General features: G+C 37.8%; 1 long non-coding RNA gene across 7 annotated transcripts in view; it reads right to left on the reverse strand.

The window, feature by feature from the left end:
* The window catches only part of LOC111186835 (uncharacterized), a 206,478-nt gene that overhangs the window by 151,660 nt on the left and 29,266 nt on the right, over positions 1-25,552 (reverse strand). Inside the window, exon 3 of one of the 7 annotated variants that reach the window (XR_016392643.1) lies at positions 8,634-18,936. The exons of the other annotated variants lie outside the window; for them this stretch is intronic. This is a non-coding gene — a long non-coding RNA (uncharacterized LOC111186835). Of the gene's footprint in view, positions 1-8,633; positions 18,937-25,552 lie in introns of those variants that run through there. 7 annotated transcript variants of the gene reach the window in all.

The following is a 25,552-nucleotide window of genomic DNA, read 5'->3' on the forward strand; positions in this document are numbered from 1 at the left end:
TTCTTGATGACAGGAAGTAGCTGTCTTTTGGGATTTTCCCCAGAGTGAAGGCCACATCTGCATGTGATTTGCATACGCTCCTCTAGCCTGGAGTGCTAGCTAATTTTAACGTTCAGACTTGGTTTTCTAATGATAAGATGCCAAAGGTTAACATTTTTCTCACGAATGTAGCAGCATCTGCCATTTATTGAGCATTAAATGTGCCGCGCATTGTGCTAGGCACTTCATTCATATCCCCTCATTTCATCCTTTCAACAGTCTTGTATATTGGATAGTGTTACCCTGTCTTACAAGTGAGGACAATGAAGCTGAGAAAATAAATATTATGCCCTAGATATTTTACTGAGTAGATAATAAAATCAAGATTGAAACCCGGGTCCATCTGATTACCAAGCATTTTCTGTGCTTCTTCCATCACTGGAACTCTATTACCAGGGCCCAGGGGAAATAGAGGGGAGACAGAGAGCCAAAGAAAGTCAGAGTAGTCACAAGCACTGCTCTAGGAGGAAACACTGGAGGAGCCAGTCTGGCACTGATGCACAGCTGGTTTTCACTGTCAGGAGAACAACAGGCAATGCTGTTCCAGCACTAATAAACATGCGCTTGATGGGAAAGAGTGGGGAGACACTGCAACAAAGACTCTCATGATAATCACCTGGTTCAATTTTACCAGAGTAGACTTCAGTGGCCTCCTCCAACAACCTGATTGGTGGAACAAAATAGCCTGCCACAAAGTTCTGGTGATCTTGGAAAAGAATAAATATCAACTTGGGATATTGCCTTAGTGAAATGATATATCCTGATTTGAGTATTAAATCTAGTCCAGCTTGCATTTCTGTAACAAATTCTCAAACCCCACAAGATTAGGAAATGTTATCTGTAAGGAGTTAGGCACAGCTGGAGAGAAATATCTGGGGCTTGAGCAAGTTCTTTGATATGGCCTGACTTCCAGGAGCCTTGAGGAATAGATTCCACCTTAATAAATACCAGGTGTCAATTTTACACGGACTCTGGAAAGTAATTAAGACTAGGCAAGATCAGATCCAAGGAGTTATTTTACTTTCAGTAGGAGTTATGAATTTTAGTTTGCCAATATTCAAAAATAGACCCTGGAATATGGCCAAGGAAAGAGATGATGTTTGCCCTTCAGCTTTTCCACGGAAGTTCAAGAATCCAAGTCCCTGTGAGAACAGTCTGCCAGCTGTCATGGAAGGTTCTGTCACTCCCTGGCTTAAAACCCTTCAAGAGTTACCCATGGCATTTAGAATAAAACCCAAACTCTTAAATGCAGATTTTATGACTCTCCCTTATTGCCTCCTCTTTATTTTTAGACATCCACTCATTCTATTGTCCAGTTACAGTCAATTTCTTTCTAAATTCTGTCCCTTCTCCAAGCCTTGGCTCGCGCTACTCCCTCTTGCTGGAACATTCCCTGCTGCAATGGTCCCCTCCTCCCACAGTCTCTCTATTACCCACCCAGCCACTGCTGGTTGGCTGAGTCCCACTCATCCTTCACTCCAACATCACTTTCTCCGGGAGCTCTTCACTGACTCCCCACTTTCCTCTGTACTTATCATAGTTCATTATAATTTCTTATTACATGGTTTCTTTGCCAGCTGGACTGTAAATTCTATGATGGAAAAGACATGTTGCCAGCTAGCAAATATTTGCTGAGTGTCCACTCTCTGCTAGACATTGGAGATAATGTGGTCCACTAGATGTATAAGGTCCTATGTCTGCCTCACCCAGTGTTACAACCTAACATGAAGCAGATCCTTTTCCTCTCAGGTAAGATGTATTTATGATATAGGTTGCCTGTAGGAATATCAAGGATCTTTTTATTCCCTGCATATATATGAGGCAGGACAACTTCCAGATGATGGAATCTTGCTCTCCTAGAAAATGGAATCAGAGTGATCCAGAGGGTAGCCATTAGAGACTGCCTCCTGCCTGGGCTAAATCAGGAAGTGCCAATGGTGGAATACTTTGGAGGATCTTTGGAACACTGTGTGGCAAGCCCTATTCTAGAAACAAGAAAGATGCTGCCTTTGTCCTCTTAAAGCCAACATGTCTCAAAATAGTCTGAGCAAGAATCCTGGTCATCTTGATTAATAATGAAATTATTAGCTAGCACTAACCCATCACAAAGTTACTTTGCTGTATGAGAGCTAATTTATTTACAGAACTCCTGGAATGTGACATGCCAAGCAATCAATAAGATTACAAATAAAGCAGTCTGAGAATATCAACTATAGAAGGCTGCCACTTCCACCCAGAAAGTTTAAATTTTGCTGAAGATTCCCAATTTAGACTCCATCTCTCTGGTCTTTTAGCACCCAGACTAAAGTAGGCATCTCATTTAATTACACAAATATATTGATATGTAAATTCAGGCCATCAGTGAGAATGAATTCAGATAATAAATTAATCCCTCAGCATTCTGGACTTTGAAAGCCCTTTCTCTCCCTAGTATAATTTGTGCTGCTTTATCAATTCAGAAACTATTTCATTTGTCATAGATGTACTGAGGTGAGGGAAGTTATTAGAATTTAGATTATTGACTTTAATTTTCTATTACAGTGAGTGCAATTCATATATGTAAGAATCTTCACCCACTGAGAAGATTATACCATTTTACATTTTTCCTTCAATCTAAGAACCACTTGTAAAATGGAAAAGGTTGGAAGAGAGGGAGAGATAGAAGCTGAAGAAAGAAAATTGTAAATTATTATATCACATGTTTGAGATGAGAATGAATGAGCCTACACTGGGGGTGGCTTGGACAGAGATGCCTCTTGGTCTTGAGTCCACTAGAGAGAAATGAATGATTTATTAAGAGAGGAATTTTGGACTTCTGAATATGCATATTAAATTTCTTTTCTTTCCCAAATCTTTTTAAAATTCCAATGTAAGAAAAAAGTATTGATGCTATTAAGTAGATATAAGTCTGGTTACTGACTGAGTAAAGCAGAGGAAGTGACAACTTAAGTATCCGCATGGGAGAAGCACCCCCCCTCAAGTGAGTTATTTAACTCAGCAGAAACCTTGAGGGGCTCTGAGGTAGGGTCACCAAGCATCAGGGCAGGCAAGGCTTTGGGGGAGACACCTGGTTGAAAACAGGGGGATTATTCAAAGTCTACACACTAAACAGAGGTATCTTTCAAACAGGCAATTATTAATCATAGGAGAAGCCAAAAGTTGTCTGAGAAAGAAACTTAGAATAGCAATGGTTATTATTTACATAACCATAACAGTGTTGACATGCCTGTTTAACCAAAATGTGCTGTAGAACTCTAAGGGCAGGCTGATGAGAAGGGATGGTGGAATGTGGTGATGACAAGGCGGTGCTGGGAAGGATGAAATTTTTAACTATGACAACAGGAACTCAATAAATTATATCTAAAATGAATATATCAAGAATATCAGGAATATTATTTATAAATATGGAAGAAGCAGCAGGGGGAAAAAGTTCTAAGAGTGGAAAGTTGTTGCCTCTGGAGCATGGGCTAGAGTAGGGTAGGAGAAGGGACAGTTTTTCAGCAAGAAAACTTAGTTTTCTATGATTTCTTATATTCTCTGCATGTATTACTTGGATAAAAATTTTTTTTAGTAAGAGAAGGTCCTTTGGGTTGCCGGGATATTATGATTATTAGCCTGGAAGAAACCTTGATTCCATAATTTTACATACCCAGGATGTTGTGATCTCCTTGGTATGTATATAGGAGATACATAATCATGTCTGAATTGGTGCATCATTAAAGCCACTATAATTATTTACAGTAAAAAGAAGATAGCCCAAAACTTTAGGCCACAAAATGTTATACTGTGATTCTTTTGTAAACCTCAACACAGTGCCCGAGGGTTCTTTCCAAGGACCATTTTGTGTCTTGTGAACTGCTATATTCCCAGTGCCTAGCACACTGCCTACTTAACATGGATCCCTTAGAAGTAGTTGTTGAAAAAAATGTACAGAGATTGCAGCAATGGTAGTTAATAAACCACTGTTGAATTAACTGGAGTGGGTGGGAGGGAAGAGAGGAAGGAAGTTCTAAGGAAGACAAATTGCAAAAGGCCAAATATAATTGGGAGCCACGCCAAATTTTCTCCCCTTTTTAAGGAATCAAAACCAGGGTGAAGTCAAGGTCAAACCACTAATAAAGGGAGATGAGTAAAATAAGTTCAAGGTGGTATATTTGTGAATTTCATTTGCTTGGTAAGCACTTTGTGTATGAACGGGGTGCAGCTTATGAACTGAGAGGGCCATTCCATATCCTATATATGCCATTCAGGTTGATATTTTAAAATATGGAAAAATAGTATTTATCATTCAACTTGGATGGCTAAGAAAATGTGTAAAAGTCTATGTCATACACAACACAACCAATCAAGTTCAAAATACAATTTTGAAAAAGAAGAGAGGTCGTCTAAGTAGAAAAACAAATTTTATGTTTAAGATCATGTATTAGTTTGCTAGGGTTGCCATAACAAACTGTCACAGATTGGTGGCTTAAACAACAGAAATCTATTGTCCCAGTTGTGGAGGCTTGAAGTCTGAGATCAAGGTCTTGGCAGGGCTGGTTCTTTCTGAGGACAGTGAGGACTCTTCCAGACCTCTCCCCTGGCTTCTGGTGGTTCCTTGGTTTGTAGATGCATCACCCTAATCTCTGCCTTCATATTCACATGGCATTCTTTCTATACTCACTATGTGAGTGTCTGTGTCCAAATTTATCCTTTTTATAAGGATACCAGTCATATTAAATTAGGCACCCACTATGCTCCAGTATGATCTGATATTAATTATACCTGCAACAGCCCTATTTCCAAATAAGGTCACATTCTGAGGTACTGGGGTTAGGACTCCAACATATGAATTTGGGGGGACACAATTCAATCTATAGCTTTTTCCAGTCTAGGTTTTCTAGAATAATAATCTTTTTTTTCTCCCTACTACTTTGATTCTAAATATAGCCTTTGTACATTTCATTATACCTCCCCAAATCTACCTTGCAAAGAGGCAGACTGCACAGAACTGTGGATGGCTGGATAAACAGATGTATCTGATTGTGACTGTTAGGCCGGAGCCAGCCCGGAAGATGGTATGCATACTTGAGAACCAAAACTAATAGACCAAACGTCTCTTCTTGATGAAAGCTCCCCTAAGATGAAAGAGCAAAAAAGCCTACCTACTCCCTGGGAATTGGGGAGGAAAAAATATCCCTAGAATTAAGCACAAGTTAATATCTCAATAGATTATCACTATAATTTTCAACTTCCATTAAGAAAGTAACATTATTATATTATAATTACATTCACTTCTTTTAATAAAGTAGTAATGATCTTCAGAAAATACCACCACCATGAGAGCATTCCTTGAATGCAATTCTGAAACAAGAGGTTCAATAAATTATCTGAGCAATAGCAGTATTATCATTGAATTTAATTCTCAAGAGTGATTTTGTAAAAGACATAGTTGTTGGTTCAAGAAAAAGTTAATTTCAAGTAGTTGATGCTGTCATCAATTATTTATTCATTAACTACTTCAGTCATTTCAATCATAAGTAGAATTCCTTTTCCTATCTCTTGGTTTTTATCTGAAATTTCCTTTTCCTTTCACCATTTCTCTGCTCAGCCCCTCAACGCCTGCACTTCTTCCAACACTACTTCTAGACCCGAAGACTGATTACTCCAACGAATGAATAATTATTACATTCCCCAAACAAGTAGCAGCAGGTTCCAAAGTTGGCCATATGGACAAAGGTAAAGAGGAATTATAGAAATAGAAACTATAAAACATTGTTGAAAGTAATGGAAGAAGATCTAAAAACCGGAAAGACAGCCAGTGTTGAAGACTTTATATTCCTAAGATGGCAGTACTTCCCAAATTGATCTATAAATTCAATAAATCTATATCAAAATTCCAACTGCTTTTCTTGCAGAAACAAGCAAGCTGATCCTAAAACTAATGTGGAAAGGCAAGGTCCAATATGTGACATTGGATTAGCAGTTTCTTAGACATGACACCAAAAACCCAACAACCAAATGAAAATAGATAAATCAGTCTTCATCAAAATTATAAATTTTTGTGCTTCAAAAGACACTATCAAGAAAGTGAAAAGACAACTCACAGAATGGGAGAAAATAATTGAAAATAATATATATGATAAGGGTCTAATATCCAGAATATATAAAGAATTCTCACAACTCAACAGTAAAATGACAAATAACCCAATATAAAAATGGGCAAAATATTTAAATAGACATTTCTCCAAAGAAGATATACAAGTGACCAATAAGCACAATATGTTCACCATCATTAGTCATTAGGAGCTTGCTAACCAAAACTGCAATGAGATACTACTTTACACCCACTAGGATGGCTATAACCAAAAGAGAAAATAACAATAATTAACCTCTTTGGGAGTTTATCAAGATCTTAACATGTCCAGGTAAAAACAAAGTCAGAGAATAATAAAGCGTCAGAGAAAACTCTTGGGACATCTTGAGGCCAGACATACCCAGATGTGTAAATGTAGACCATGCAAACTGTTAACCTGTCTGTGGTTGCCACAGGCCCCAGCACTGGATTTTACAGCCTGTGAAGCAGCTGCCTAAAGAAGCATTCAATAGAAGATCACTAGGAAGGGAGCATGAGTCAAAACTCAGAGTTGGGCTTCCCTGCTGGCACAGTGGTTGAGAGTCCGCGTGCCGATGCAGTGGGACACGGGTTCGTGTCCCGGCCCGGGAAGATCCCACATGCCGCGGAGCGGCTGGACCTGTGAGCCATGGCCGCTGAGCCTGCGCGTCCGGAGCCTGTGCTCCGCAACGGGAGAGTCCACAACAGTGAGAGGCCCGCGTACCACAAAAAAAAAAAAACAAACCTCAGAGTACAACTTCTATCTTTAACCTAGTTTTCTAAAAGTGTTGGTGGGGGAGTTAGACTGTATGGAAACAGTCTTGTCTCTGTATGGACTGTGCTCAGTGTACTGAATTTCAGTGTGAAGAAGTGAATTAATATCAATGTAGAATCCACTCTCTGATCAGTTTTATGTGTTACAATATCTTAAAATATACAGGATCAGAAAATCATAGAAGACTTATTTAACACTTCCTTATCATTCTTGTTTGTTCCAGAAATGTTTGATACAGTCGTTCGGCTATTTTTGCTCTCCTCATTATAATATTTATTTCATCAAATAGATGTTCATTCCTTTCCATTCTCTGAAAGGCACTAGTGTAGTTTGTGCTCTTATGCTCTGACCTTTGAAATAATTCATAATTAGACTAGTGAATGCTTTTCCCTCATTTTCCAACCTCAAAGCTAGCAAGTAACTGCTAGAATAGTCTGTGACTTATAAGAAAGAATGCTAAAAAGCTTATAATTATTAGAGAATGGTACTGTTTTCTGCAAAGCAACTAAACACTGAATGTCTTGTTCTTGAGAAAGTAAATAATAGGAACAAAAAATGATTTCTCTATAAATTTCCCTATAATCCATGACTAAAGTTACACTTTAACTCAATCAGAAAATAGTTCCTCATTTTTCATATTTAATATATTCCTACTATCTGCCACATAATCTGATTAAGACAGAGATACAGAAATGAGTAAGCACCTCACAGTCTGGGGTGAAGGCAGACATATAAGCAAATAAAGTTAAAATCATTTTGATAATTTTAACAACAGAATCATGAACACAATATCAGAGAAAGGAGTGTTTAGTTCTGTAGAAATGTCAAGGAAATCTCCTCCTCAATGTCAAATTTCCTAATTACAGGCTCAGATAGTACCACAACTTTATCTTTGATAGAAGTTCTATCACGAATGCAATTTTCCATTTATCCAGTGAGCATCTGATTAATCCCTCTCTCCTCCATGAATATGTTAAGTTTTAAATATTTGAGCATGGAGCATGTCTGTTTCTGCCCACTTTAAATTCTCAACACATAGATAATGTGTTGATACTATAAATTAGTAACTCTTAAATATTGTTGAATATATGTAGGGAAAGTATTCATAAAGGAATACATTAGGATTCTTTACCTGGCTGTTGGAATTAGATTAGGAGTTTGCCAGGAGAACTAGGCAAAAAGAGAAGGACATTGCAGGCAAGGGGTACAGCACTGTGTGCAAAGAGATGAAGGCACGTGTGCTTGATGCTGGGGTATAAAATCTGAGATGGGGTTTAGAGGAACATGTGATAGAGGGCAAAAGAAGAAAGAGTGTGCAGAACATGAGACTTGTCAGGCTGAGTAATTTTAGCTTTTATCTCAGAGGTATGAGACAGGGGTCACTAAAGCATTTTAGGCAAGTGAGAAACATGACTGGACTTTCTTTTAAATCTTAGGAACACCAATTTTTACAGTTCTATGTTCACTAGGATTTTTAGGTGGCAAAGAACAGAAGTTCCCTTGGGTTCTATAGGAGAGTTTATTACAAGAATAAGAAGGGGCTTCCCTGGTGGCGCAGTGGTTGAGAGTCCACCTGCCGATGCAGGGGACACGGGTTCGTGCCCCAGTCCGGGAAGATCCCACATGCCGCAGAGCAGCTGGGCCCTTGAGCCGTGGCCGCTGAGCCTGCGTGTCCAGATCCTGTGCTCCGCAACGGGAGAGGCCACAACAGTGAGAGGCCTGCGTACCGCAAAAAAAAAAAAAAAAAAAGAATAAGCAGGAAAGCAAGGGAAATTTCTGACAACAACCAAACAGATAATATGGAGAAATACTGGGTGTCCTCTGTGACTTTGGCAAGAGCAATTTCATTGATGTTGTGAGAGCAGATACCTGATTACAAGTGAAGGACTTAATTGCTGAGGAAGAAATAGAGATGCTGAAAATGGACTGCTTTTTCAAGAAGCTTGAAAAAAGAAAGAGGCTTTCAGGCTAACATGATGCTGAGAATTTATGCTTCAAAAATCTTTCCAACACATAGAAATGATGGATAAAATGTTAAACACACACACACACACACACACACACACACACACCACAACTGGACTCAGATATAAGATAGATATCTATGTGGATGAGAAATAGAACAGAAACAAAGAGTGGCGAGTAGAGGCTGAAATCACAATTTTCTGAGTTTTGTAGTTGTGACAAATGATATAGCAATGCTGGGCCAGAGCTCATTAAAAGTAGTCCTTTCAAGGCAAGAATATACAATGGAGAAAAGACAGCTTCTTCAATAAGTGGTGCTGGGAAAACTGGACAGCTACATGTAAAAGAATGAAATTAGAACACTCCCTAACACCATATACAAAAATAAACTCAAAATGGATTAAAGACCTAAATGTAAGGCCAAATACTATCAAATTCTTAGAGGAAAACATAAGCAGAACACTCTTTGACACATACCACAGCAAGATCCTTTTCGACCCACCTCCTAGAGAAATGGAAATAAAAACAACAATAAACAAATGGGACCTAATGAAACTTAAAAGCTTTTGCACAGCAAAGGAAAGCATAAACAAGACCAAAAGACAACCCTCAGAATGGGAGAAAATATTTGCAAATGAAGCAATTGACAAAGAATTAATCTCCAAAATTTACAAGCAGCTCATGCAGTTCAATATCAAAAAAACAAACAACCCAATCCAAAAATGGGCAGAAGACCTAAATAGACATTTCTCCAAAGAAGATATACAGATTGCCAACAAACACATGAAAGGATGCTCAACATCACTAATCATTAGAGAAATGCAAATCAAAACTACAATGAGGTATCATCTCACACCAGTCAGAAGGGCCATCATCAAAAAATCTAGAAACAATAAATGCTGGAGAGGGTGTGGAGAAAAGGGAACACTCTTGCACTGTTGGTGGGAATGTAAATTGTTAGAGCCACTATGGAGAACAGTATGGAGGTTCCTTAAAAAACTACAAATAGAACTACCATAAGACCCAGCAATCCCACTACTGGGCATATACCCTGAGAAAGCCATAATTCAAAAAGAGTCATGTACCACGATGTTCATTGCAGCTCTATTTACAATAGCCAGGACGTGGAAGCAACCTAGTGTCCATCAACAGATGAACGGATAAAGAAGATGTGGCACATATATACAATGGAATATTACTCAGCCATAAAAAGAAATGAAATTGAGTTATTTGTAGTGAGCTGGATGGACCTAGAGTCTGTCATACAGAGGGAAGTAAGTCAGAAAGAGAAAAACAAATACCGTATGCTAACACATACATATAGAATCTTAAAAAAAAAATGCCTCTGAAGAACCTAGGGGCAAGACAGGAATAAAGATGCAGATATGGAGAATGGACTTGAGGACACAGGGAGGGGGAAGGGTAAGCTGGGACGAAGTGAGAAAGTGGCACTGACATATATACACTACCAAATGTAAAACAGATAGCTAGTGGGAAGCAGCCACATAGCACAGGGAGATCAGCTCGGTGCTTTGTGACCACTTACAGGGGTGGGATAGGGAGGGTGGGAGGGAGACACAGGAGGGAGGAGATATGGGGATATATGTATGTGTAGAGCTGATTCACTTTGTTATAAAGCAGAAACTAACACACCATTATAAAGTAATTATACTCCAATAAAGATGTTAAAAAAAAACAAAGAAAAATACAACAACAAAAAAATGTAGTCCTTTCATCATGGGGGAGGACTTGAGTTTCACTTTCTGCTTAGAATCATGGATTTGGTGAAACTCCCCCACTTGCAAAAAGAAGTAGGGGAACTCTAAGATCTATCAGCTTGCTGATTAGAGCTAAGAACATATAGAAATTGTGGGTTCAAGAAGGCATTGGGGGAAAAAAACATTTTCATTCTCTAAAACTGAGTCAAGCTGCCTTCAAGCTTCAACCTAGATTTGTCATATTTCCAACCAGTCCACAGAGGCAGTAACTTCAAACTGTGATTATAAAATCTAGCCCTATATTGGAGATTCAAAAGGTACAGAGGCAACTACAAAACCTAGACCAAGAGGGATGAGCAGTGTGTGTATACAGGGGCAGGGGGAAGGAGTGCATGTATGAGTATAAGAGGTGTGTGTGTGTGTGTGTGTGTGTGTGTGTGTGTGTGTGTGAGACAAAGACAGAGAGAGAATCAGAGAGACTGAAAGACAGAGAAATAGAGAGAGACAGAGACAGAGAGAGAAATAAAGTAGCATCAAAAATTCCAAAAAAGAATTCCAAAACATATGAAGAAAATCTAATACTAAAAAACATGATCTAATACTAAAAAATAAAATCAGTAATCGGTTAGTGGAGCTTTTCCATATGATATTTATTTTATAAAACAGTCTGATAAAGACTTTCTTAAAACATCAAGGATGTGAAAGATATAACTGAAGACAATTTTCATTTAAATAGAATAGAAAAATTGTTGAGCAAAAACAAACACTAACACATCTAGACCAGAGATAGATAGATAGATAGATATGCTAATTATAAATCTTGGAAATATAAAATACAGTAATGAATTTGAAAATGCAATAGATGGGATAATCTCTAGACAAACCAACCCAAGAATGAATTAATGAGCTAACACATAAAACTGACGAATTCCAGCATGAAGAAACAAAGATAAATAGAAAAACATAGTTAAGAATCTAGACTGAAAGGCTCCAACTTTTACAAAATAGGAGTTCTTAAGAAGAAAAGTAACTAGTGGAGATGCAGTACTTAAAGAAATAATTAATGAGAAGTTTCCAGACATACAGAAGGACTAGGTTCTCAGGTTTAAGGGATTCCAAGAATCAAGAGGATTAAATAAAAATAAATCTACACTTGAAAACATTATAATAATTGACAGAGAGAGATAATCTTAAAAGCCAGCAGAGAGGGCTTCCCTGGTGGCACAGTGGTTGAGAGTCCATCTGCCGATGCAGGGGACACAGATTCGTGCCCTGGTCCAGGAAGATCCCACATGCCGCGGAGCGGCTGGGCCCGTGAGCCATGGCCGCTGAGCCTGCGCGTCCAGAGCCTGTGTTCCGCAACGGGAGAGGCCACAACAGTGAGAGGCCCGTGTACCGTTAAAAAAAAAAAAAAAAAAAAAAAAATCCAGCAGAGAAAAAGAGTGATTACTTACAGGTAATGACAGTAAATCTAAGAGTAGATTATTTATCAACATTATAGAGGTCAGAGGAAACGAGGTAAAACCTTTAAGTAGGCAAGGGAAAATAAGTGCCAACCCATAATTTTTTGCCCAGCCTAAAAGTCATGCAAGACTAAGAGTAAAATAAAGATATTTTCACATAGTCTACCCACACACCCACACATGCACACGCTTACATGCACAAACCCCACTCACACAGCCATGCTTATATACACTCACTCCCATTCACAAACACACTTGTACTAACACTTACACATACTACCCACAGTTCTTATTCATGACGTGTTTTAGCTGGCAGACAAATGAATCTGTAGGAAGGGCAAAAAAATGTGAAAAACTGATAAAAATATGTTAATCAAATTAATTGACTATGAAAAACATTTTAAATGTTTTTTAAAAAGCATAAAATTCAAAACAAATATAACCACGTGACAGGGGTGGAGGGCTATTTAATGAGTAATTAAAACCTGTGAGAGATCTTATCATGATTGAGAGAGGATAGAAATATTGCATAGCAATAAAGTCTTTAGATAGTTTTATATTTAAATAAGCATCCTCAAATTGTAAGTGCAATTACTAAAAGAAAAAAATAGAAATTCAATCATGACCCAGAAGAGATTTAGCTGAGATGGACCATTATCACCCATCAGCAAGATTTCTCAAGGTGGGCGTGAGGTTTCCTAAGGGCAAAGGGGTGGTTGGATTGTCCTCAACAAAACACTGGGTTACCTGCAGGGTGATGAGTAAATGTTTTTGTCAGAATATAACAACCTTCAAGGGAGTGAATTTCTGTCTTCACCAGTGAATATATCCCTGGAACTTGGCCCTGGAGTGCTGTGATTGATACTGGATTCTTTGCAAAGACTGTACTACAAGTGCTAGAGTGGAATATTTTATAGAGGTTTTTCAGGAGATAGGAATTCCCCTCCAGGCCCAAAGTTCACAGCTCCTTGGGATGAGCTCTTGGCTTTTCTTTTAAAGTCTATCAGTGCCCCTGACAGTCTCGGAACACTAGCTCAGGACAGGACCAACATCTGCCACTGCACTAAGAAAAATTGTTCCCTACCATTCACCTGAAAGTCCATTTTCTCAGTGGAATCAGGCTAAAATGGGTCTTTCTACAGCTTTCCTATCCCCAGACCCTCACATCCACTGTCCCTTTATTTCCCTTACTGGAGTCTACCCCGTGATTCCAGAGTGACATTCTGTCCCTGCCCATGCTGTGGTAGAGGGTCATACAGAGTGCTACAGAGGAGAGAAGAGCACAGCATGTCCCTAGCCAGGCTCAGGGAACCCCTCCCTGATGGCACTGCTGGATCCAGCTGGTCCCAGGCACTGTCAGGAGACCTAGAACATTTTGACAAGTGCATGGGCTCCCTAAGGCACAGGGCCCCTGCTTTCCCAGGTCTAAGGTATGCAATGAGGATCCTGCTACGAGAATAATATTTAGGAATGAATTTGGTCCAAGTTCTGGATTCTGGTTGGGCTAAATGCCTCTAAGGCTCAGGCCTCAGGTTGGACAGGACAGCAGGAGATCTGTTCCTCCTTGAGCCCCAGAAGATAGGAGATGATAAACAAAGCTGAGGGTTCGTTATGAAAAAAGAAAGAGGACACTTCTCCATTAAACTCATTGTCCTTATTTTGCACTATCAAAGGATGCTGATTATTTCAGTATTCATGTCCAAGACTACTGAATATAAAATAATTATTACCACCTCATAGCTGCTATTTGGTTTCAAGAAATTTACAGGAAGATTTAATTAAGTAAGAAGGCTTGACAAGGCAAGGTATTTTGAGAAGCTGTAGCATGCTACAAATGGTGACATGAGGGAAAATACCAATGGTTTTATTCTCGAATGAACTGTAATAACTTCCCTGAAATGCACTGTTTGGAATTTGCAATTGTTATAAAATGGAATTTATAATTAAAGGAAGAAACTAACACAGTGTACTGGACTAGAATGGAAGTCTGGAAAATTCCAACTTATTTTTAAGTATAAGTAAACACAAAGAAGGGAATAGAAGAGAACCAACATTATCCTAAAGTCTGTTGAGAGCTTATTATAGATCAGATAGTATATTAGACAATTATACTTTCAGCATTTAAGTTAGCACTCACAATGGCATAATGAAGAATGTTCATTAAACAGGTAGGAGATTTCAGTATTAAAGGCACAGCACCACTGTTTGCCAGTGAATGGATTTATCAAAAGGGGATATGGGGATAAATAACAGCAAGTACTTTCAACAGTCTATGGCCAGACATTGGAAGACATATCAAGGACACAGCTACTTATTTATAATCAGGCCTCAGGGATTACTATAACTCTCCCAGGTACCCTGTCAGCTTGTCCACTTTTGCAGCAGGTTCTATTTGCTCTTCCATTATGATGACTCAGATACACCTGGCCCGTTTCTACGTCTCCTTTACAATAATTCAAATAACATTTTGTATGGGTTTTAAATTCAAAATCAAGGAAAAATTGGGGAACATTATAATCTATTAAAAAAGAGATCTGGCATCAAAATCAGAAAATTCCATGTGATCCTGCTTCTATGTATTATTTCTGATAAACCTAGCTTCAACTAAAAAATGAGAGTATATTACTATCTACCATGAAGAGTTGTTATACACGTTAGGCATAACTTTGTTAAATTTTTGCACAGTGCTTGGTATAAGGCAAGATCACAACGTATGGTATCACTTATTTTTATTATTATTTTTTGGATCTGGTATTCTTGGCCAAATAACATCTAATACAAGGGGTGAATGTATATGCCTGGATTATTGGCCAACTTTTGGGCCAGTGTAGACCTATCAATGGTGACCAGAATAGTAGGGTCCTGGGATACACTACACTAGCAATGCCTATCTAGCTGCACTACCCCACAAAGTCCTGGAAGGCTTCAGATGTTATCCTAAAGTGAGTTGGCATGAGCTTGTAGTTTTGCCAGTTCACTGCAGCATCTTCAAAAGGACAACTGGTGGCAGGCTTGGCCAGCTACAGTTATTCCTTTGTAAAGAGTCTCAACAGTATATGTGGTCCCTAGTTAGCATAGTAATTCACAATTAAATGTTTTACTGTAAATCTTTCAGCACTGCCCTTTCTCTTTTGAAAATAATTAATTAGTCCATTAATTAATGGACTAATTATTAGTCCCATGAATGAAAGAATACCCCTTGCCAAGTTTGACACCCTCTCCAAACCGACAAATCTGAGGTTTGAAGGCTAACTAAAACATGCGGGATTTTGTTATCATTTACCCACGACCAAACCTAACTTCCTATTTTGCAGGGGATAATTAATATAAACCCTCATTTGAAAATCCCCCAAGATTTTTCAGACACCGCAAGACTTCTTCAAATCAAAAGCTGGATGAACAAGCATAAATAAACCAAAACATGTGGGATTTGTTTCCTTTAAAATGTACATTATTATTTTTTTTAAGTTCAGGCAAAGGCCATTTGAAAAATTCTAAGAGTTGTACTAAAGCTAAAGACATGTGAACCTCATGGGACTGTGGTCAGAGGGTCTTGATTTCTAGTGTGCACGTAAGTACACAACATTGTAATCGTACTCATTGTCTTTAAAAGATGCATTAAGGAATGAAGGTAATCGGAAAGCCCTTAGAGACCTAGGGTATGGTCATTAGTACAAGAAATCCCCATATATTTCCAAGTTGGTTAAGAAGGACAATTCACCTAGGCTGAAACCTAGGTCATCTGAATGGTATAATGACCTCTAACTTCTCACTTCCTCTCCTCTGTAATTAGTAATAAGATAGGAGACATTCTCTAGAGCTGCACTCTCCAACAGAACTGTCTGCAATAATGTACATATTCCCCATTCCGTGGTGTTCAATACAGTAGCCACTAGCCACACATGGCTACTGAGTAATTAAAACATAGCTGAGTCTGAGGAACTGAATTTGTATTTTCTTTAACTTAAATTTACATAACTTCATGTCACTAGTGGCTATTATAATGAACAGTGCAGCTCTACAGAACAGGAATATACTACTCTTTGAATAAATCTCTATAATAATAATAGTAATTAGTAATAAAAACAATAAATACCTAACATTTGTGAAACACCTAGGGTTTTACGTGTTTATTCCTCACAGAGCCAGTTTCCCACCATCATCCATGCCCTGGGTGTTTGTAGACTTACTCTTGATAAGATCCTATCCTAATAGCTAGAAGCAATGACTCAGGTGATAACTATACTAAGCATTTGACTCAGGGGTATAGAGCACACCAGTTGGTAGAAATACTAGTGAATGAGCTCAGCAGACCAGGTGGGGAACCCCATTCAAGGATAGTATAAAGCAGAGATAATTTTATGGACCAAATGGGGATGGTGGGCTCGTTCCAGTCAGTAGACTCCTTATGAGATAACAGGCTGTAGGTCATCTTGATGTGGCTGTCAGTCCTTGCTCTAATGATCTTTGTGTCCTCTAAAAGGGAGGGAAGAAAATAAGCAATTCACAATGAACTCCAAGGAGTATATTATAATCACAGGCTCAGCAAGCTGTTGGGATTGGTATAGGAATATTTGCAAGTGAGGAAGTTCTTGCCTTTGGTATATGCAGTGACTTTGGAGTCCTATCTGACTCCTCTCTTTCTCTCACACCACACATCTGATCTCTTCAGCAAATGCCACTGGCTTATCTTTTTTCTTTTTTTAACATCTTTATTGGGGTATAATTGCTTTACAATGGTGTGTTAGTTTCTGCTTTATAACAAAGTGAATCAGTTATACATATGTTCCCATATCTCTTCCCTCTTGCGTCTTCCTCCCTCCCACCCTCCCTATCCCACCCCTCCAGGCGGTCACAAAGCACCGAGCTGATATCCCTGTGCTTTGCGGCTGCTTCCCACTAGCTATCTACCTTACGTTTGTTAGTGTATATATGTCCATGCCTCTCTCTCACTTTGTCACAGCTCACCCTTCCCCCTCCCCATATCCTCAAGTCCGTTCTCCAGTAGGTCTGTGTCTTTATTCCTGTCTTACCCCTAGGTTCTTCATGACATTTTTTTTTCTTAAATTCCATATATATGTGTTAGCATACGGTATTTGTCTTTCTCTTTCTGACTTACTTCACTCTGTATGACAGAAACCCTGCAGAAAGTAGGCATAGAGGGAACTTTCCTCAACATAATAAAGGCCATATATGACAAGCCCACAGCCAACATCATCCTCAATGGTGAAAAACTGGCTTATCTTTAAAATACATCCAGACTCTAACCACCTCCCATCACCTTCATGTTTGTCTGAGCCACTATCATCTCACAATAAAGGATTATTGCAATTGCCTTCTCACTACTCATTTTGCTTCCACGCTCCATTACAGTCTTATCTCAGAAAATCATACAGAGTGATTCTTTAAAATAAGTTAGATAATGCCACCCTCTATCCAAAATCCTCCATTGGCTTCCATCTCTGTATAAAAGCCAAATCCTCTAAATAACCTGCAAGTCCCTACATGACTTCCCATCTTCTACCAATCTCAGCCTCGGTCAATCTACTCCAAACAGACTGGTTTCCTGAACATCCTAGGGATGCTCCTTCCTCAGGGCCCTTCTACTATAATTCTCTTACCTTGGGTTCCAACATAGACCTTCTTCCCATCTTTGCTCAAACGGCATCTTTGTGGTGAAGCCTTGTCTGATTACCCTATCTTAAATTCACCGCCCATAACCCCTACACACACTTCCCCCTCTATTCCTGCTTTATTTTTCTCCATAAAACTTATCACAATCTAACATAATATTTTTTGTATTTTATTTATTTTATATTTCTCTCAATTAATATAGCTTCATTATGATGGGAATTTTCTTCTGTTTTGTTCATTGCTGTATCCCCAGCACATAGAGATTTCCTAACCAAGAGTAGCCACCGAAATAAATGAATATAATGAATTAATGAAGCTTTCTGGATGAAGATATGATTAAACAGAAGTTTGATAAACGCTTAAAGTTTATGGCTGGGAAAAAAATGTTCATTCATTTAAACTGTTTTACTTGTCCCCAAATGTCTGGTTTTTCCCATTTCAATTAACAGAAAGTGACCCACAGCTATATTTCTTTTTTAAGAGAATTTCTCTGCAACTACAAGTTCATGGATCTTGCTTGACCACACTTGAAAAATAGAGATGCATTGAATGTTACAGCTGGAAGGGGCCTTAGGGAACCTACTCCAGTGGTCCTAAACTATGTTCCCACAATGGCTAAGCCAAGATTTCCCACTATAAAATTGAATAATGCAGTATTTTTTCTAATTTGCAGAAACAGAAAGTTAATAGAAAAATTTTTCTCAATTAAATTTTTTCTTTCATAAATTTCTCTTAAGATGTTGGCACTGCAATCACTTAACAACTAACAAGTACAGACATCAAAAATCAGTAAACTAGAAGCAAACAGATGAAAATAGAAAAACCCAGAAATATTTATTGCAACAACTTGATTTATCATGTATGCATGGAAATGGTTGATTATATTTTGCCTCTGTATAACCATATTTTCTACTAGTACAATTTCTCCTAGTTCGTCTGAAAATTAAAGATCACATATACATGGTACTCAACTAAAAATGTATATCTGGAAACAGAATTCCAACTGCAGGTTCTAATGTCAAAGAAGTTTCAGAATTTCTGACCTTCCTCAGCCCCTTGTTTCCACAGATTCAGCAACTTACACCCAAGAGAAATGACTTGTCCAAAGTCACATAGTTAGTGAAAAAAATATATACTTGACAAATACTTTCTGTTTACCTCTTTTTCCCTTATTTCAATTCTCAAGGTTTCAATCCACTCTTTAAAAGTTCTCGGACTTCCCTGGTGGTGCAGTGGTTATGAATCCACCTGCCAATGCAGAGGACACAGTTTCAGTCCCTGGTCTGGGAAGATCCCACACGCTGCCGAGCAACTAAGCCCATGCACCCAACCACTGAGCCTGTGCTCTAGGGCCTGCGGTCCGCAACTACTGAGCCCGCATGTTGCAACTGCTGAAGCCTACATGCCCTAGAGTTCACGCACCACAATTACTGAAGCCCACGCATTGTAGGGCCCCCGGGCTGCAACTGCTGAGCCTGTGTGCTGCAACTACTGAAGCCCACGTGCCTAGAGCCCGTGCTCCGCAACAAGAGAAGCCACCGCAATGGGAAGCCCACGCACTGCAACAAAGAGTAGCCCCCGCTTGCCTCAGCTAGAGAAAGCCCGAGCGCAGCAATGAAGACCCAACACAGCCGAGAAAAAAAAAAGTTCTCAACACTTACTTTATTATGTGTTGTCAGATTATGTCAAAAATCTGTCTATTAAGTAGGGTGGAGGTTTCCTTGCATCTAACTAACTCCCTTTCCATCCTCCAAACAATCCCATTTTTTAATCATTACATAAGCAATAAAATTTTTTTAAAAGATAGAAAGTTACAAAACTACTCAAAAATATAAAAAGAAAGGGAAATTTTTAACTTATCTTCTGCCAGACATAGTCACAAACTAGAGACCTTTGGACTGTTTGCAGTCCCCAAATAGGTATTCCTGGAAGAATTTCCATTGAAGAATTGGAAGAGAAGAGGAAAAAGTCAACATATAAAAGTTAGAAGACTTCTAATTTTTAAACTTTCTAAATTTTTGACTTCTTTTAAAGCACTGGAAGATATCACTACATGAAGCCCATATTCTTGAGTGGTAACAATTATCAGGATCTATGTAACTGCTAATCACTTTATACAAGGCCTGGAGCTTCCTGTTAACCCCAATTCTCTCCACCTTTTTAACCAACAAGTGTCAGTTCCATTTATTATCTAATTTGACCTGCATTTTTATTTTATTATAGTAAAATATTTTTCTGTCCCCATGTCCCCATCAAACTTGAGGGAAAAAACCTGAGATGGTAATGAATCTAAGAAAACAATAAGAATCACATTTATTTTGTGGAAATGAAGAACACTCCTATCTATTTTAATATGCATATGATGTGTATCTCTATGAAAACAACTGAAGATGGATTTTTTCATACTCCATGGCATGGCCTTATTTGAGTTTGTGATTTCTTACAGTCATGATTACTAACTCACTTCATAGATAGTAACTGAAAGCCTCTAGCTTCCTGTTTGCTTTTTCTTCTGAAGAATATTTATTACTTAGACTGCCACCCCATAGTAGACATGTGTGTCATGCCTGTCTCGGAAACTTCCTTGTTCATCACCTCACAAACACACACAAACACGCACAAACACCCATAAACTACATGCTCAGTGAAATAGCTCTAAGCTGTCCATTGCAGAAGAGTAGTCATTCTTTGTGACATTCCTGGGCACTTAACTGAAAGTCAATGCAACTTAGATTAGCCTGTGAGCCATAAAGTGGCCTATGTTTTCACTAAGGCAACCAGACTTGCTCCCTTTTGAATTTTTGCTTTTATAAGATTTTCATTTTTATATTTGTAAAATTTTAATTTTTAATTTTATGAGATTGGCCAGATAATAATGAGAACAGAAGAGACAGCCTAGAGAGAAGTAAGATGAGACCACGTGGGCCATAAGAAAAGGGATTAGTGATCCTTAAAGCTGCCTCTGTGGCCAAGTGATTGTTCCCTTTCAGAATATATTCGACTATGTTGTTATAATCAAAAGAGTCTTATTTACTTTTTTACATCTTAGGAACATCTCAGTAACTGTCTTATGCTGAACGGCTCCTACCTGGATCGGTGGCCCCTTATTCCATATGTTTTTCTATTTTAAGTCATGTGGCCAGAAATTCCCACGAGTGGGCTGCATGACTCTTTTATTGATAACATTGGTAAAATATAACCCAATAAATGGGCAAACATGCCAAAGTAATCCAAACATAGTTTCACCAATTTACTATATATATATATATATATATATTTAATTGACCAACTGCTACTAACTGATCAATTTTGATCAAGTAAAGAGAATGCAGTGTCAGCATACAAAGAAAGCCTAAAGAACTTTTTTCAGGGCTCCCACTAATTTTTAATCTAGGTTAACAACATCAATAGTGACTTTCAGATATATTTTGGTAGGTTCTGCTAGGTGTTTGCCCAGTTTGGTCACAGAGCTGAATATTTCATTAGTTTTAAGATTTATATACACATCTCCAGAATACTTGGGTTCATATGTTAACTTGTTGAGAAAAGTTTACTTACAGCTTCATTAGTTTCTTTGGACATTGAGGCATGCAGGTATACCAGATTTGTGATTATCTAGAAAGATCTTGAAGTTTGTTTTCCAAGGATTTCTGCCAAAACTTAAAGTGTGTTTCATATTTCTTGTAACTTGAGAATTTCCTCTGAAATTGGACCTTCATTTACACCAACATATTTGTAAATATGGGCAATCTATGACTCTTTCCAAGCTCAGGGCAGATCAGAAAAAGGAAATGAATCTCCAATTACTCAACTCACAAGTCTGGTTTGAATCTGAATATTTCACTTCTTTAAAGAAAGAAGAGCTATCCTTATCTAGTTTGACTTTTCCTTATGATTAATTTCAATCTGTGGTGCTATCTCCTATTATCTGTAAGGAAACACCATACCACGATCCCTGAGGGGTCTGACAAGTTGGTTCTTACAGATCTCCTTAACTCCAAACATTCCTTGATAGCAACTTGTAGTTCAAATTCTCTCCAACATCCTTTCACCTCCTATCCAGATGGCAGCACAAAAATAAGCAAATTGTCCATATTTTGCTTGTAATTTCTGCATACACTGGTAAGGTATGGTCATGAGTATAAAAACAATTTATAATGTTGATAATTTTCTTTGTCATGTCATGAAATGAACCCAACTTGGTAAGCTCACAGCAATACTTGTCTGATGAATTTGGACACTAGGTACACTAACATTCTTTTGGAACATGAATAAACTGTTGAAAGCTTTCCTGATCCTTTTCATCATAGTGCTCCATCCAAAGGAAGTAAAAACAATTTTCTAAGGTTTGATCAAACCTCTCAGCTTTTTTTCTGGCAAATATTTATTTCATTATCTTATTCTTAAAATATTGCTAAAACTTTCAGGACAGTCTGCACTGGGAGTCAGGTGGCCACAGTTGATCTGCCTGAGAATATTTCTTTCCAACCTATTATTTCTCCCAAGCTTTTGTGGAACAGTTCCTTGCAGGCTGCCGTTCTTATGTGCCACAATATAACGTCACCCACCTATCTCATCCAAAATAGAAGCAACAGACAAAAGTGATATCTCATATGCAAATAATTTCCTATAACCTACACAAACCAGTTCCGAGAATTCTAGGCAACATAAAATAAACAGACATTAATACAACTTTGCCCACAATCTCTATTTGACTCATGACTGAAGTGACAGTTGGCGGAAACACTATTTTAAAATCAGCTCAGCTGGTATGTTGCTCTGTGTGATCTAGGAGTTCTAAGCTCTTTCTTTGTATTTTCTCTGGGTCATGGATAGGACATGGGTCCTCTCCACACTGTATTATAATGTGGAAATTTATCTCCTATGTTGGATCCTTACTTGATCTCTACTTTTTTTTTCCCTGTCTCTAGCTTAAATAATAATGTTTAATTCTCATTTCATGAGTTTCTTTATCTTCTGGTCTTTACTATTCTTGGGTTCTCCTAACCACCGGACTCAACTCAAGGGGCATAGTTTTTAATTTCTATAATCCATGGTCACTTCTAGAGACTCTATGGAGAAGATGACTTTGGAAATGGACCTTAAGGATGGTTAAGATTCTAATGAGCAAAGATGGAGTGAATGCAGGTTGACTTTTCTGTTTTCAAGATCCCCCAAATCTGCAGGGCTCCTGGGCTGCCAGGAAATGACCTTATTTATCACCTATAAGGTTTACCTTGTAAACCATAGAACAGATATCTGACCAGTTTCCTGGTAGGGCCTTGTAGGCATTGGTTCTACATATGAAGTACAATCCTTATTCATTAATGATGGACCTGTTGTACGTGATTAAATGAGACTATGCACTCCAGAAAATACAAGCAATTTGGTTGTATAATATTTGTTCAATTATATCATGAAAAAAGGAGGACAATTATTATACGTATACAAATAACTACATTGTTATTAATATGGAAAAAAAAGAGGAAGCGAAAGAAAGAAAAGAGTAAGAGGGTTTATTTCTGAATTCTGAGGGTCAGTGAGAACAAGAAAGCGTTGAAAGAATGTTCTACTAAATTAATGATTAAAGATTAAGAATAAAAAGGATGTTAAACTTAGGTCGTATCTTCCTTCATCATTTACAGATGGGTTTCTTAGGTCTCAGCTTTTATGTGTCAGCTTAGAGGTTTTAAGCTTCTGAGAAACTTTCACTGACCTGGACTGGGTAAGTGTCCATCACATGTGCTTTTATTGCACTGCTTACCCCTGATTAGGTCCATTAAAATATTGTTTTTAATAACAAAAATTGTAAATTACTTAAGTGACCAACAGAAGAGGACATGCTAAATCTATGTAATAAAATGTAATAATTAAAAATGATGATGTCAGTGTATAATCAATGGCATAAAAATGTGTTCATAATAAAAAACAGATTACATGGTGAAATTAGATAATGGAAAGATAGATTACAAGAATATAGTATGCACAGTACGATGATATTTCAATAAATATCTATGTATTCATATATGTATCAAAAAAGTTTTAAAGCCTCTAAATGTTAGTAACAAGTTGTCACTTGATAGCAAGACTATGTATTACTTTATTTTTATTTATTGTCTAATTTGTATTTGTATAGATTTCTTTTTCATGAGGGGAACAATAAGGGTTATTAAAGTAAACATTTCCTGAGCAAATAATTGGTGATTTAAACAACAAAACATGATTTATTCAACAAAAGCACACAAAGATGCTTTACTATCCATCACTCTAGATGTAGCACAGAGCTCTAAAATGGATTATTACAAGATTTATTTTTTTATGTCTAAGATAATGTCTTTCCCTTCCCCCTTTCTTCTGGAGTAGGCTAGATTAAAGGTAATCCTCATAAACAGACATTTTAAATTGAACCCACAAGTTCTCAAATCACTCCACTTCTGAAGGCCAGATTTTTTTTTCTGGACACTTCACATTATTGTTCTGGATTCTGTCTGGAGCTGCTAAACTCAACTTCACTTGGCTGATTTTTCTGTAGCTTCAGTTTATGTACCACAAACAAGAAATTAGAAACCAGTTGGCTCATAGATTTTCTTACTTGAGTCTTAGGCATTCCGTTTAATGACCAAATTTGTTTATGCAATTTTATTTTCTCCAATTTTAAAGAGCCACTTAGACACAACTCTGAGATGGAAAGTGTATCCTGACAAGCCTTGGGGATCCACACTGAGATTTATCCAAAGGATAAAGGAGACACAATTTGGAAGAGAAACTGGTATTTTCATACCAGTACACTAACATTCTCCCAAAAATATCAGTTGTAAAGGAAAAGACTCAGGATGTATACAACTAGATTGTTACCCATTCTTGTGCTTTAAAGAATATTTAACTCTTAGATACATATACCTATTATGATCTTTTAAATTTACTTTCTATAATGTAGAATATAGTGCCAAATTCTGAATAAAATGATGCTACTAACTGTGGATGAAAGTGACTTGAATTTTTTAGCCGTTCCCTCCTATGCCTACAAATAGCCCTTGCTACTTGGCCAAATTATCCTCTTGTTAATCCTTTGCATCCACGTACCCAGTGAGTAGAGAGATGAGAAATAAAAGGGAATTGCTGTTTAATTTTCTTGTTTGTCTCATGTTCTTCTTCCTACAACTTCAATGTATTCATGCCATGGTTCACTCTTACTTTACATTCACCTCTGCAATAACTCACCTGCAATGCAACTTAACTCCTGGATTTATTTTTCCAATGTCACTTTTGTTCCATATCTATCATCAGTCTTCTTAGCCAAAGATATACACATTTAAGTTAAAGTTTACTTTTGTCTTTTCATATAAACTTAGGTTTACACTGTGCGAACTTCACAAGGCTGGCTTCTTGTCCTTCAAAAGACACATCAAATTTCATTTCCTCAGACAGGTCTTTTCTGACTACCCAAATGAAAGTAGTCACCAGCCACTCTATTATAATTATCTGTGTAATATTTATTCCTATGTGACATATTTCCTCATTTATTCATTTACTGTTTATTGTTTATCTCCTCCCAACAAATGATATGCTTCATGAGGGCATGGACCATGTCTACCCTATCTTCTACTTGAGAATGGCCTGGGATCTAGTAGGTGCTCAGTGAGTTCTGAAGACTGAATGAATGAATGAATATATGTACAAACCCTCCTACCTGAGAGCAGCAGTGACTTAACTAGCAGAATAGTCCTCAATGAATACAGCACATAAAGATAAATAATCTTAAATCTGTACCCAATCTTGCCCCACAATTATGGACTCAGTCAAGGACAAGAAAATAGGTATGATTAATCACTCGTATTAACTTATGATCCAAAAAGCAAAACTC

The sequence above is a fragment of the Delphinapterus leucas genome, chromosome 3, assembly GCF_059928025.1.
Source record: "Delphinapterus leucas isolate spDelLeu-1000000601 "Yukka" chromosome 3, BTC_Dleu_Yukka2, whole genome shotgun sequence".
Lineage (NCBI taxonomy): Eukaryota > Metazoa > Chordata > Mammalia > Artiodactyla > Monodontidae > Delphinapterus > Delphinapterus leucas.